This window comes from Geotrypetes seraphini, chromosome 6, assembly GCF_902459505.1.
Source record: "Geotrypetes seraphini chromosome 6, aGeoSer1.1, whole genome shotgun sequence".
NCBI classification, from domain to species: Eukaryota; Metazoa; Chordata; class Amphibia; order Gymnophiona; family Dermophiidae; genus Geotrypetes; species Geotrypetes seraphini.
The window spans coordinates 183,226,664-183,242,084 of record NC_047089.1 but is presented as its reverse complement, the minus strand read 5'-3'; the positions used below and the strand labels follow the sequence as shown (position 1 = coordinate 183,242,084).

The following is a 15,421-nucleotide window of genomic DNA, read 5'->3' as shown; positions in this document are numbered from 1 at the left end:
GTCAGGGAGGAACTGGAGGGGAGAGGGAAAGCAGCCTGCTTTGGGGGAGGGTGTGCTGAGACACAGACAGCTTTGCTTGGGGGGGAGACAGAAGGGGGCCCACGGAGACAGTCAGGGAGGAACTGGAGGGACAGAGGGAAAGGGATCTGCTTTGGGGGAGGGGTGTGCTGGGAGGTAGATAGCTTTGCTTGGGGGGGGAGACAGAATGAGGGGCTGCTTTGGGGGAGGGGTGTGCTGGGAGGCAGACAGCTTTGCTCGGGAGGGGAGACAGAAGGGGGGCCACGCAGACACAGTCAGGGAGGAATTGGAGGGGTAGAGGGAAACGGGGCTGTTTCGGGGGGAGGGCTGTGCTGGGAGGCAGATTGTTTTGCTTAGGGGGGGAAGACAGAAGAGGGACCAAGGAGAGACAGTCAGGGAGGAACTGGAGAGGTAGAGGGAAAAGGGGCTGCTTTGGGGGAGGGGGGTGCTGGGAGGCAGACAGCTTTGCTTGGGAGGGGAGACAGAATGGGGGCCACGGAGACACTGTCAGGGAGGAATCGGAGGGGTAGAGGGAAAAGGGGCTGCTTCAGGGGGAGGGGTGTGCTGGGAGGCAGACAGCTTTGCTTGGGAGGGGAGACAGAATGGGGGCCACGGAGACACTGTCAGGGAGGAATTGGAGGGGTAGAGGGAAAGGGGGCTGCTCGGGGGGAGGGGTGTGCTGGGAGGCAGATAGTTTTTCTTAGGGGGGGAAGACAGAAGGGGGGCCACGGAGAGACAGTCAGGGAGGAACTGGAGGGGGAGAGGGAAAGGGGGCTGCTTTCTAGCACCCGTTAATGTAACTGGCTTAAACACTAGTGTTGTAATATTTACAAAGTTTCCAAAAGATGAGACTTTCCACCTTTATTTTGCCTTTTTGTACAGAAATTTTCTGCCATCAAACCTTTGTAGCCAACTAGAGCAACTGTTTCCAGCTCTTTCCTACAGAATCTACAGATATCTGTTTACCACTTTTTTTTAGCAATGAACCATCTCATCCGTAATCTGCACCTTGGGCTGCAACTATTAATCGCTCATTCTTATATTTCAATTCACCTCTCCTTAACCATTCATATGTCTAGCTTTGATCAGTGAATGGTTCTGGAAATAATACTTTGTACTTCTCACTGTGCTTTTTGTGCCTCTTATTTTTGCTGATTTACTTCTTTGAAGAGTTGGGGGTGTCTCTTCTTTTGCTTCTCACTTATTCCTTTCTTTTGCTTCTCACTTATTCCTTCTTATCAGAATGTTTGCCCAAATTTAGCAATGGAGATTGGATTCTGGGCAGGGAGGATTGCTCTGAAAATTCCTGGGTTATATATAGTCCCAAAAGAAAATAAAAGGCCAGAGAGGTAAAAGCCAAGATTTCAATACCTGTAGTGTGATATGGGAAGCTGCATTTGGCAAACCAGTACAGTGGTACCTCGGTTTACGAGTGCACCGGTTTGCGAGTGTTTTGCAAGACGAGCAAAACATTCGCAAAATTGGTGCCTCGCAAACCGAGCTTGCCTCGATGTATGAGCGCCTCCCCCCGCGATCCGTCACTCCCCCCCGCCACGATCTGGGAACTCAAAGGCCTTGAGCATGCGCAGATGCTCAAGGCCCAGCAAAAAGGACTGCAGATCTTCGGGCACTGGCATGTCCTGTGCGTTGGTGCCGGTGCCGGGTGCCAGATGAAGTAAGTGAAGTGTTTGGGTGGGTGGGGGGTGCCGGATTGCGGCGTGGGGGGGGTGCCGGATCGCGTGGGGGATGCTGGATCGTGGCAAGAGTGTGTTTCAAATTTTGATGTCGCATATAAACCCCTGACACATGTACTTGCCAAATCATGGGCCATGTTGGGTCTTTGAATAAAGTTGCTTCCCCATGAATGTGACTTTGCCTTGTTGCTCCATCTCTGGCCTACTACACGTTCATTGTGATATGGTTAAGTAAGCCTACATAGATATAATCTATTTCTGAGAGACACATTCCTCATTAGGCTAGGGGAATGTATAGTCTTGACATACACTGGTTATTATGAATTACTTTTTGAGCACAGATGAATGTTCTTGTTTATATATCCAGTTTTTCAAGATCTTTAAGAGGCCATTCTGCAAATCCAAAGCTATATGAGAGTGCTAGAATTTCTAACTGATTAATGGCTTTGATTTGTACCATCATTTTAATGCACTCTATAATATTAATTGTAGTCTCTTGTAATACTCTGTTTTTTGGGGTGGTTTGTTTTTTTTTATTTAACAAGATACAAGAAAATTCACAATTCAGAATGCCAAAAATATTCGCATTATGAAAACTACATCTTGTATCGTTTTCTCCTTCTTCCCCTTGCTCTCCTGTAATCTTCTTTCAACTTTAGACCTATCGCCAATAGGGATAGTAAACACCGAACTCACCATATACTTAGAAAAACACAATATCTTACATGACAACCAATCCGGCTTCCATTCAGGTCACAGCACTGAAACAATTTTAGCTTCTCTGCTTGATTACCTTCTTCAACTATTCAGCCAAGGCTCTTGCGCTCTAATATTGCAACTCGATCTAAGTAGCACATTTGACTTGGTTGCCCACGCCACTCTACTAGACTGTCTGACATCTATTGGAATCTCAGGTCATGTTCTCAATTGGTTCCATGGATTCCTGACTACAAGAACCTACAAGGTGTTCAAGGACGACACTACCTCCTACAGCTGGGACAACCCTTGTGGAGTCCCACAAGGCTCCCCCCTGTCCCCCACCCTATTTAACATCTACCTTGTCTCCCTAGGAAATCTCCTACAAAGCCTGAAGCTCTAATTTTTCATCTACGCAGACGACATCACCATAATCATTCCGCTCTCTTACTTTACCTCAGAGTTTCTAAACTCGCTATCTTTCACCCTAAATCAGATTGAACTTTGGATGTCAGCGTTTAGACTAAAGCTAAACCCAGAAAAAACTAAATTCTTCTAAGTATCCCCAAACGACAAAATTAAGGAAACTGCGCTACATGTCAATAGACTAGACTACTGTATTGAGCAATCCTTAAAAATACTAGGAGTCACTTTAGACAAGCATCTCACACTGGAGAAACACACTGACCTAGTGTTTAAGAAAAGTATCTCGGTGCTCTGGAAACTCCGCACCATTAAAAAATACTTTGATGACACCTCCTTTCGTCTGCTGGTCCAATCTTCCATTCTTAGTGTCCTGGACTACTATAACATCATTCATCTAGGCGCCTTCAAGAAAATCACCAGGAAGCTGAGATTGGTCCAAAATACCGCCATCCGCCTTATCTTTGGCCTGAAGAAATGGGAACACATATCCCCTTTCTACCACAAGTTGCACTGGCTATCATTCGAATCCAGAGTTCTATTTAAGTTCTCTTGCATCTGCTACAAAACCATATCTGGTATGTCACCAGACTATCTTTACCCCCACTTCAACCTGAACTATAATAATAAGAGCTCCCGCAGAACAACTATGTTCGCTTTTCCCTCACTGAAATCGTGTCATCTTAAAAGATTCCTCGAACGAACCTTCTCTTTTCAAGCGGCCAAACTAAATTCATGGCTTGCCCAAATTATACTTGATACCTCTTCATACCTCCACTTTAGAAAAAAGCTCAAAACTCTACTTTTCAACGGACCAAATCTTTAACGCTCCCCTCTTCCGCCTTAACGTTTCCCCTTCTCCATATTAGAAAACAGATCAAAACCCTTCTTTGCAACAGACCAAACCCTTAACGCTCCCCTTCCCCCCTCCTCAACGCTCCTCACCTCTTCCTTTACTTTTCCGCCCGCCCCCTTCTAAGATTGTTGCTCCCCCCTTTCCATCTAATGTGCTTGTTCCCCCCTTCTCTTAAACTCAATTGTATTCTATTACAGCACACACTGTATATACTCCGTATTTAGCCCTTCCCTCACCTAAATTGTTAATGTAAACGAGTTTGACCCTACGATTGCCTTGTTATGTTCTTCTTTTTTTTCAATCGCACTGTATGTAATTCATCTATCTGTTGTGAACCGCCTTGAACTCCCTGGGTATGGCGGTATACAAAATAAATTATTATTATTATTATTATTATTTATTGATTCTTTTGGTCGTTTATGCTTGATTCTGTCTCATTCCTCCACTCTTAGATATATATACCTTCCTGTTCAAACTCTTTATCTCACAATCATCAGTTAGAGGGATATTTTCAGTTTTTCTGTAAGGAATGTTGTCTTAGTGCATTTGTCTAGACCAGTGCCCCGCAAACCTTTTTACTCAGCGGCACAGTAAACTCCGGGCCATAGCTAGAGAGCATCTGGAAATGTGTGGATGTCGACGTGATGATGTCAAGCTCATGTGTGAAGACCCTCCAGTCAGGGCCATGAGCTGCCAGTGGGGAGTGCTGGAGTAGGAGAGGCATAGAGAAGAGGCGAGGCAAAGAGGCATGGGTGTCAGCTGACTGCCTGCAGGACGTGCCTCTCGCCATTTCCTAGAATAGGCCCTTCTCTTCTTAGACTTGTCGGTTAGCTTCTGCGACTTGTAACCTTCAGGTTTCTTTCTTTTAAAAGGCTTGAGAGGTCCTTGAAGTAACCCCTGAGGCTTGGTCCTCTATCTTTTAACAGATTTTCTAATCACAGTCAGTGCTTACCCAGTCTGCTTTGTGGAATGGTTAATTTTGTTTAGAACGGCTGTTGCGATGTGACCCATGACATCTTTGACAATGTTTTTTGTGGCGCCTTTCACATGTGGTTTACTAATCTCAAAACCCCTTCTCAAAAGCAGTACTGCTTTTCTAAAGAGGTTATGAAATACACCACCCACCCTAGCACCATACATGACCGGGATCCCATGATATCCTGAAAGTCCATAGTCGGCTTGTGTTGTGTAATAATTTTATAATATTAATAATAATAATAATTTTATTCTTATATACCGCCATACCCAGCGAGTTCTAGGCGGTTTACATTAATTAGAATAGGATCCGCATAGACATGTAGATTTACCACAAATTTATCGGATTTACAACAAATTTAGCCAAACTTGGCAGATGAAGAAGGAAGAGGGTAGAATGCTTTGGGGTCTCCGTAGTCTTTAGTCACCAACATTTTAAAAAACAATAGTCTTCCAGGGTCGCAGATGAAGCTTAAGGATCACCTTCCCATAGCAAAATGAGACAAGTCTGTTCTGATTCATCTTTATTTCAAATGTGATGATGTTGATGTGCTGCTTGTTCACAGAGACATAATGCAGCTTATTGTACGTGAGGGTGATAAACTTATCCCTTGACCTCTTATTTGAAACACAATGCAATAGCTGGACAAAATGGTCACCTTCTAACTGGTGCTCTAAAATTTCTGTGTACAAGTAGAGGGTATTAAAGCCATCCTTGATATTCACAGGAAAATGAGAATGTTGTGTATTAACATTAGCCTTTACCTCCAAAATGTCGCCAAATCACCCTCTGCAGAAATAACAGCCCTATCCTCTGATTTTACTCAAATTCAATGCGTGTTGGGGTCATATATGGTTCTTGCTGTTATAGATTTATAGACGCTTTCTAATAAACTCCCTTTGGTCGCATAATATCCTCTCAGGATTGTAATTTCCCATGCCAGAGGTGACAACATACTTTTGGTTTTCCTTCATATTCTTCCAAGTATAAGGGGTATTGTATTTCCCCCAACTCTTCCCACGGTCCCTGTAAGTCCAATAGTCTAGCTAGTTGTATGGTAAAATTAGAGCTGATATTTTTGGGAAACACACCCGCCAAGGCATTGTTAGGCAGTGTGATATAAAAGCCTCCATCATTCATATATTTTATTTCTTCGTGTTGCTTCAAAAGACAAAATCAGATGTCTTGGATCTTTGATGCTTTCACCCAACTGTTAAATTTATCAGGCCATCCTTTCCATTTCACAAGACATATTTTGTTCCTACCCCACTCTTTTACCTTTAGAACTTTTTCGATATGGTATAGTCTGTACTGTTGCGGCATGACTTTTAGTGATTCTTCAAGATAGAAAGAACCTTGCATGGCTTCGCCTTCATAATTATAAGAACATAAGAATAGTCTTACTTAGTGGCGTACCTAGCATATGTGACACCCGGGGCCCATCATTTTTTGACACCTCCCAATCTGTAAGAAAAACATGATTTTTAGTAACAAGCCACACGTCACACATGAGTACCTAGGAAAAGACAGCATCTTACATACTGCAGTGAGCAGTACAATATCAATACACCCATTGTAAAACTAAACAAGCCAGACTAGTACAGATCAATCCTACATCGTCAATCCTAACAGAAAACCATGTCTTTCGAACACAGAAAACACCTTCGCCTAGTATGGAATATGTCATCACAAACTAACCCCTCCCCCTTTTACAAAACTGTAGTGTGGATTTTAGCCACGGTGGTAACAGCTCTGACACTCATAGAATTCTGAGCATCAGAGCTGCTACCACCATGGCTGGCGCTAAAAACACTCCACAGTTTTGTAAAAGGGGGGATAAAATAGAAATACGTATAGAAATACGTAGACAAAGGTTAAATTGAACCAGCAAGAAGCTGGACTCTGCATACAATGCAACACCACAGAAACAGTGACACATGTCTCCTAAAGCAATAAATAAATAGAAAATTTTTGTTCTACCTTTGTCTTCTCTGGTTTCTGCTTTCCTAATGTTCTTGTTACTCTCTTCCTTCCATCCACTGTCTGCCAGCGCAACAGAAGACAAGAGAGTCCCTTGGTCAGAGAGGACATCCCCCACCCTGCAAACCCCATGGTCATGCCAAACCTGAAAAACTCGAGTATCACTACCTGGACTAAAATGTGGGTTCCCCACTAGAGGTAACATAGGAGAGACGCTAAAGTTAAGACCCAAATGTTTACAAAGCATTTTCCATATAGTCCTCGTATAGGACCACACCACATGCCGCCGCTGAGAAGAAGCCAACTGCACTGAGGGGGCATGCAGCAGAAACAAGCCAGAGATAGGCACTAAAAAGTCCCGTTCCACTGAAAAGGTCAAGAAGGAAGAACTCTCCATACACCAGTCCCGAACCTGTCGCATACCACAAGCTAAGTTGTAAGCGCGAAGATCTAATAAACCAAAACCCCCCTGCGCCTCGGGTAACATCAAGATGCGAAGGGGCAAACGAGGCCTCTTCCCCCTCCACAGAAAAACCCTCGGAGCTCGGTACAACACCTCCAAGTCCAGGCGACGAATCCAGATAGGCAGGGTCTGCAGCAGATAGAGCCACCTAGGAACAATCATCATATTGTAGAGAAAGATGCGACCCCCAAGGGAAACCGGCAGCGCACCCCCTGGACGAAGGTTCTCAACAGATTTACGGAGCAAGGGCCTCACATTGATCTCATAAAGGTGCACCACCGAAGAAGGGATATAGGTTCCCAGATATTTCACCTGTTGAGAAGCCTCTTTCAAGGGGAAATCAGACCAAACGAAGGGTATGTTTAGATGAATAGGCAGCACTTCCGATTTAGATACATTGAGTTTAAGACCCGATAAGGCCCCCAAACCTCCGGAACAAGTCCAGTAATAAAGAAAGATTCGAGACTGGATCAGTTAACAAAACCATAATATCATCCGCAAAGGCCATGCAATGCAAGGAAGAAGCTCCCACCTCCACTCCATAGATCCTAGGATGAGTATGAATCCAAAGCAATAAGGGTTCCAGAAATAAAATATAAAGTAAAGGAGACAAGGGGCAACCCTGCCGGGTGCCCCTCTTCAACAAAAAAACCGGAGAAGCAATCCCATTGACCAACACAGCGGCTGCAGGGTTGGAATAAAGGGCACGAAGTGCCCTCAGGTAAAACCCATCCACCCCATAGCGTTGTAATAATGGGAAGAGAAAGGCCCACTCAACCCTATCAAAGGCCTTTTCGGAGTCAAAACTAATAGCCAATGCAGGCTGTCTCCGGGAATCGCAATGAGCCAAAGTGATCAAGAGCTTCCGAACATTATGGCCCGCCTGACGACCTTTCACAAAACCCACCTGATCTACCCTTACCAAAGAGGCACCAACCGATTAGCTAAAATCCTCGCCAAGATTTTGAGATCAACATTAATAAGCGATATAGGCCGATAAGACTCCACCAAAAGAGGATCCTTACCCGGCTTAGGAAGTACCATGATTAACGCCTGATTCGAACATGTTGGAAAATGACTCCCGTCCACAGCCTGCTCATAATACCTTCTCAACAGATCAGCCACAAAGCCCTGTAGAAGACGGTAAAATTCTCCACTGAACCCATCCGGACCCGGCGATTTGCAAAGAGGTAAGTGTTTAATAACCCCTAAAACCTCCTCCCTAGTGATAGGAGAGGTTAGACTCGCCCTGTAAGAGTCCGATAGCCGTGGCAAGGGTAAAGAATCCAGATAAGCTTGAATCTGAGAGTCTTGATTCACCACCTCCGCAGTATAAAGGGAGCTATAGAATTTAACAAATAGCTGTTCAAGATGAGACTGGTCTGTCACCAGCCTCCCCCCAGAATCCCGGAGAGAGGTGATGGAGGAGGAACCCCTCCGCGCCTTAGTCAGCTGGGCCAACATTCTGCCAGGCCTATTACCGAAACGATGTAATCGATATTTATAATAAAAAAGAGATTTCTGGGCTTTCTCGTGTAATAGAGCATGGAGCGCTGACTGTGCCACACTTAAAGCATGCTTATGGGCCAAAGTGAGCGATCGAAGGGCTAAAAGTCTGCTCTCCCGCACCTTACGTTCAAGGGTCATGATCTTGGCCGCCATCATTTTCTTCCGGCGAGCACAATAGGCCAACACAGCCCCTCGTATCACCGCCTTAGCGGCTTCCCAAAAGAGAACCCCATCACCTGCATGCACCCTGTTGAACTCTACATAATCCCGCCACTACCGCTCTAAGTACTGTTTGAAATCAGGGTCCGAGTAGAGCGCCACTGGAAAACGCCAGCGCCCGAGTGTGGTCCGAGATGACCAATGCTCCTATCTCAGCCTTATGGACCACATAGAAGGAGGAGCGCGAAAGGAAAATATAGTCTAATCTGGAAGAGGAATCATGCACTTTAGAAGTATGTGTAAAATCCCTCTCTTCAGGATGAAATATTCTCCATACATCTACCAGATCTAAAGCAGTCATCCAAGCATGAAGCCCATTATCCGACCTCCTAGAGGAACTAGAGGACCCCCTGGTGGAATCCAATACTGGATCCAAAATAGAATTAAAGTCCCCCAGCAAAATTTTGTGTGCCACAGGTAGCTGGTGCAACGACATCAAAACCCCCAAGAGCTTTTTATAAAATGACCTTTGAGAACTGTTGGGAGCATACACTGACATCAAAATAACAGGTTGTTGATACAGAGTGCCCTGAATAAGTACATAGTGTCTCTCCGGATATGAAATGACCTCGGACTTGATAAAAGGTACAGGTTTGTGTATGAGCAAGGCCACTCCGGCCTTAGTCTTAGGAGCAGAGGCAGAATAACATTGGCCCACCCAGGACTGTCTCAATTTACCATGTTCTTTCTCAGTGAGCTTAGTCTCCTGCAATCCCACAATATCAGCCTGATGCCTAGCTAAATATTGCAAAATCTTGGTCCTCTTAATCGGGGAATTAATACCAGGCACATTCCACGTCACACAGCGCACACCCCTTTTAAGTGGCATCCAGGATAAAGAACCAGCGATACCAACACAATCAAAAAGCAAAAATCTCCTGCCAGGGGTCCCAGCCCTCCCCCCAGCAGCCAAGCATCCAAACAACACACATACAATTCCCAGCAAGAACTACACAGATCCAGACCCCCCTCCCCTTCCCACCTCCCCCAGACCCCCCATCCCAACTCCCCCCTCCCAAGCCCCCAAACCCCCAGAAACCACCACTCCAGAGAAGGGACTCTATGTGGCCCAAGCCCCCCCCCCATCCTCCCACACAGAAACCCAGCTCCCAAGAAAGAAAAATAAGGGCTAAAAAAGCGGCAGCATACAAACGAACGTTGTAGGGAAAAAGAACTGGGCATGCCAAGTCTTATCAAGGCCAGTAGCACAAACAGAACAAACAGGTGCTATAAGGACAACCGCAAAACCAGAACAAAATAAGAGGGTGTAACAAGTGCAGTTATGAAGGAGCAGAGTCATCTTGTCCCTTCAGAGAGGCCACCCTCGCTCTGCAGAGACCCCCCACTCAAGCTGTAAAAGAAGCACAGGAAACAATCACAGCCCCTCAAGTGCTAGGTGCCAGATCAGGAAACCATTGTAGAACTTGTGCTCGAGCCGCAACACTGGTATCAAACAAAAACGGCTGGCCATTGTAGAGCACCCGAAGCTTGGCTGGAAATTGCAGCATGAAATGCAGCTTTTGCTCAGTGAGCTGTTTGCAGACAGATGAGAAGCCCCAACAGAGAGAGGCCACTTGTGCAGGGTAGTCCTGGAAAAGCAGAACCCGCTGATTCTGGAACTGTAGATCTTTTCTTTGGCGGTAATTCTTGAAAATCAGATCTTTGAGGGCAAAATTAATAATGTGAATAATCACCACACGAAGCCGGGCCATACCCTCCTGTTTCCTGCCCAACCGGTGCGCTCGTTCTATACGCAAGGGGCCCAAGCCATGTGTAGCCAGCAGTTCAGTCGCCAGCCATTTTTCCAAGGTAGGAAGCACTGCATCCGATATTGTTTCGGGTATTCCCACCAAACGCAAATTGTTTCGCCTGGAGCGGTTCTCCTGATCCTCCAGTTTTTCCTCACAACAGAGTACTTTGCTTCGCAGTTGTTTCAGCTCCTCCTGCACTGTGGTAAGAGAGTCCTCTGCGGAGCTGACTCTATTCTCAACCTCGGCCACTCTGGTATTAAACTCAGCTACTGATGTAGAAAGCGTCACCAGAGTTTCATGTACTTTGTCCAGACGGGATCCCAGGGCAGTCACGACTGCCTCAGTGAGGTGGCTAATCAGCTCATCACTCACCGCATCCACCGAGCCCGCCATTTTCCCTTCAGCTCCAGGCCCTAACTTCAAACGTTCGCGCTCCTTTTTGCCGGTTTTAGCTGCCATTTCCACTCCAGTTTTTTGCCAAATTTGTCCATAAGCCCCGACAAAGCAAAGGAGAGCGCTTAGGTTGTAATATATTCACCGATTATAGTGCAGGGAGGCCAGATCAAAGGGAGAACCGTGGAGCTCAAGGGAAACGCGTCTTCCCTGCTCTCTGCACAGCCACGCCCCCCCCACCCCCGGTTTTCATTTTTAAACTCACAACCCATACATGTATTTTGACAGGATATCTACAACCATTAAGATGTATTTGTAACCATTGTTATAATAATAACTTTTATTTTTGTATACCGCCATACCCAGTGAATTCTAGGCGGTTCACATTAATTAAACATAGTTACATACAGTTAAGTATTAATTGAACAGAGTTGCAGGCAACGAAGTAGATGAAATTGGGGAGCAGGATAGAGTGGATCAAGGGGGGTGGGGGCGGGGCATAATAAAGGGGGAGGGAGGAGGTTTAGGTTCTTTAAGGAGGGGGCAATTGTGTCCTGGCCTTGGAAGAGGTGTGTTTTGAGTAATTTTCTAAAACTGAGGTAGGTGGGAGCCTCGAGGATTAATTGGGCTATCCTTGGGTTTAGTTTGGCGGCCTGGAAGGCGAAGGTTTTGACGAGGAATTTATTGGAGTGGAAGGCGAATAGCTGGATTCTGCGGGAGTTCTTGTTTCTGTGATTCAGGAAGAAGTGTGGGTTGATGTAGTTTGGGGCTAGACCGAATACTGTTTTGTAACAGAAACAGGCAAATTTAAATAGGACTCTGGATTCCAATGGCAGCCAATGAAGTTTGTGGTAAAAAGGGGTGACATGTTCCCATTTTTTCAGGCCAAATATAAGGCGGACAGCGGTTTTCTGGATCATTCTGAGTCTTCTGATAGTTTTCTTCGTGGAGCTCAGGTAAATGATATTACAGTAGTCCAGTATGCTGAGAATGGAGGATTGTACTAGCAGGCGGAATGACGTGTCATCGAAATATTTTTTTATGGTGCGTAGTTTCCAGAGCACCGAGATGCTTTTCCTAACTGTAATGTCAGTGTGTTTCTCCAGGGATAGGTGTTTGTCCAGTGTGACTCCCAGTATTTTTAAGGTTTGTTCGAGGGGAAAGGTCGATCCTTTTACTTGAATTGTGGTGTCTTTGATTTTGGACCAAAGCAGACATATCAACTAAATCAGCTTGCCATTGTGAATCTATATCTGACACGATTGTCTTTTTTCTGTTAAAATGGACTTTAGCAGGTCTGTGTAAATCAGGGGTACCCAAATGGTCACTCATGATCGACTAGTAGATCGCAAAGGCAATGCGAGTCGATCGTATTGCCTTTGTGATCTTGTTCTTCTTGCCTTCCCGAGCCAGGCCAGGCACATACAAGCACCGGACCCACAAGCCTTCACCTCAGACGTCAATTCTGATGTCGGAGAAGAAGTTCTAGACCAGCCAATTGCTGCCTGGCTGGCCTGGAACTTCCTCTCTGACGTCAGAATTGACTTTGGGGGGGGGGAAGGCTTGTAGGCCTGGTGCTTGTAAGCACCAGGCCTGGCTCGGGGAAGCAGGAAGAAATCGGCATTGTGGTTTGGGGGGGCAGGGGGAGAGAGAAAGATAGGCAGGCAGGGGGAGAGAGAAAGAAAGGCAGAAAGAAAGAAATATTGGATTTACAGAAGAAGGAAGTGCAACCAGAGACTCATGAAATCACCAGACAAAAAGGTAGGAAAAATGATTTTATTTTCAATTTAGTGATCAAAATGTGTCTATTTTGAGAATTTATATCTGCTGTCTATATCTTGCCCTATGGCCCCCTTTTACTAAACCGCGATAGTGGTTTTTAGAGCAGGGAGCTTATGAGCGTCGGGAGCTGCGAGGGGTATTCAGTGCAGTTCCCTGCGCTAAAAACTTCTATCGCAGTTTAGTAAAAGGGGAGGGGGTATATTTGTCTATTTTTGTATAGTTGTTACTGAGGCGACTGCATATTTTAGCCTTGACCTCTGAAAAAAACCCCAAATACAAATGATAATTAACATTTTCTCTACGTACAGTGTGCTTTGTGTTTTAAAAATTTTATTGTTGATAGATCATTTTGACTTGGTCATTTTAAAAGTTTCTCGCAAGCCAAAAAAGTGTGGGCACCCCAAGTGTAAATTATAAGCATCTTGACCTGCAACCCATTCGGCTACATCTTTTCTGCTGACTGTTTATCTTGCTTTTTAGCAGCTTGACGTACAGGGTTAATGTCCACAAAGTTCCCTGTTGCTTTTGGGTCATAGTATGCTATTCAATAAAGTTTCCTTCATGCCTGCTAACTTCTCTAAAAATTAGGTCTTAAAGCCTCTGTCTTTTAACAGGGGTAAGATTTTTCTGCTGTCTGTCTGTCTGTTAATGTTGTAAAAAGATCCTTTTTTTTCTGTGCACAAGCCTTTTTTTTCCACACCGGCTACTTGGTTAAAACACAATTTGTTAAAGATTAACTAGTTGTTCTTATCAAGTCTTATTGTGCCAAGCCCCTCACCATGACAACAGTACTGCTACCCCTCGCAAACATTAACCAGGGGCGTGTGTCTGGACGTGCCTCTTTTTTTTTTTTTTAAACGTGCCTCTTTTAAAAGGCATTTGTAACTGAAAGGTTTTGTGTGAGCTGTAAAAAATAAAGCCACTAACACTTGAACTTCATGGAGGTATTGGAGGTATACAAATAAAGATTGTATTATATTCTCTCGCTTTTTGATTCACAACACAGCTAATCTTAAAACCTCTCTCTTAACTAAAGCCACTTTTTTTTTTTTTCTTAGATGTTTTATTTTACTTGCTTTTGGCCACATCATTTCCAGTGTTAGACAAAATCTGTTTCCGCTGATGTCATCAGAAAGTGCATTTCTGGCGCAACAGACACCCCCCACTCCCCCCCCCCAGTTTTCGCTGACATCATCAGAAAGCGGCAGGGATTATTTCTGGTGACATCAACAGAAAGTGCATTTCTGGTGACATAGAGGCATTACATTGGGCGGGGCCTGGCCAGAGCTACCACCATTTCTATGGGAGGGAGTGGGGCATGGATTTGGTGTAGGTGCAGGTGGAGCTTGGGCAGGGAGTGGGTATGGTTTGGGCATGGTTTAACCCGGAAGTGAACACTGGTCAATCCTCATCTTATTTCACCTGTCAATTAGTTTGACATGAGGTGTGCCCATTATACCACTAAACTCTTTGCAAACCTTCTCCAAGTATTACTGTTTGGATATTGCTTGATCAAAGACATAATTTGATGCGTTGGTTCTTTCTGTGAATATTTCCAATTCCCACCCCATTTGAGGACTGCTTTCTAACATTCCCAAAGCTTCTGGATTCATCTGCTGATGATGATAAGGAAGGAAAAAAATTGTCATACATGATGATATTCTTTCCTTTAATCACAGCAGATGAACCCGTGTCTGTACTGGTCTGGAGGGACTCAATTAACAGGTAAAATCTAATTTATCCTTTGTATTGCTGTTTACAGATTTCTTGAAATGTATAAATAAACAGTTACAGTTTGACTGTAAATTCTTCTGTACCTGGAATTCAGATGTATTTCTGCAGTAATACAGAATAGCAAAGAAAGACACGGGGCTGGGGAAGCAATTCTGTAACTGGGCACTTCTATTTAGATACTTCGAGGTTACTTGGTAGGAGCCTATTTTATAATGGAACCTAGTCACCTAGGTTTTCTTATAGAATACTAGCATAATCTGTTATCGGCATGCCTAAAATTAGCAATTCACTTTTACACTACCACAGAGCTTGTGCAAGTGTGGGTGCCTCAGTATAGGAGGGATATGTGTAGCTTGTACTAATCTGTAAGTTATACAAGTAAGTAGGAACCCTGCCTATGCTCCATCCCTGTGTACATCTTCCTTGCAAATACATGCTGTGTAGGTTAAGCAAGTATAGTAGAATAGCACTTATGCACCCTACCTAGAACTACCGAAGTGCATAAATCTGATAAGTGCCTGATATAAGAAATAGCAAGGTGCTGCTGTATGTGGTGTTCGCAGATGGGACTCTGATGAGGAGAACTAAGAAGATGGAGATCCTGGCAGGAAAGGAAGGACTGTCCATGATGCCTTCCTGATGAGAACTGGATAAAGAAGTATTAGAAAAAAGACTATGCATAATGGTTTCCAAGTGGTAACTGAATGAAAGAGAAAAAGTAGAGAGGCTGCCCATAGCACTTTCCTGAAGAGACCTCTGATGTGTAAGAAAGAAGATGGGCTACAGAACTTCCCTTGTTACAGGACTGGTGTTGGGATGTTAACTCTTACAGATAAGTCAGTCACAAACCTGTTGTAAAAATTCATTACAGATATCTTTGAAAACCACTCTGAATTGACTTCCCAATCAATAGTAGTGATATAGAAG

General features: G+C 44.6%; 1 protein-coding gene across 1 annotated transcript in view; it reads left to right on the top strand.

The window, feature by feature from the left end:
• The window catches only part of GGCX (gamma-glutamyl carboxylase), a 98,324-nt gene that overhangs the window by 15,095 nt on the left and 67,808 nt on the right, over nt 1-15,421 (top strand). The gene's annotated exons all lie outside the window — the stretch shown is intronic.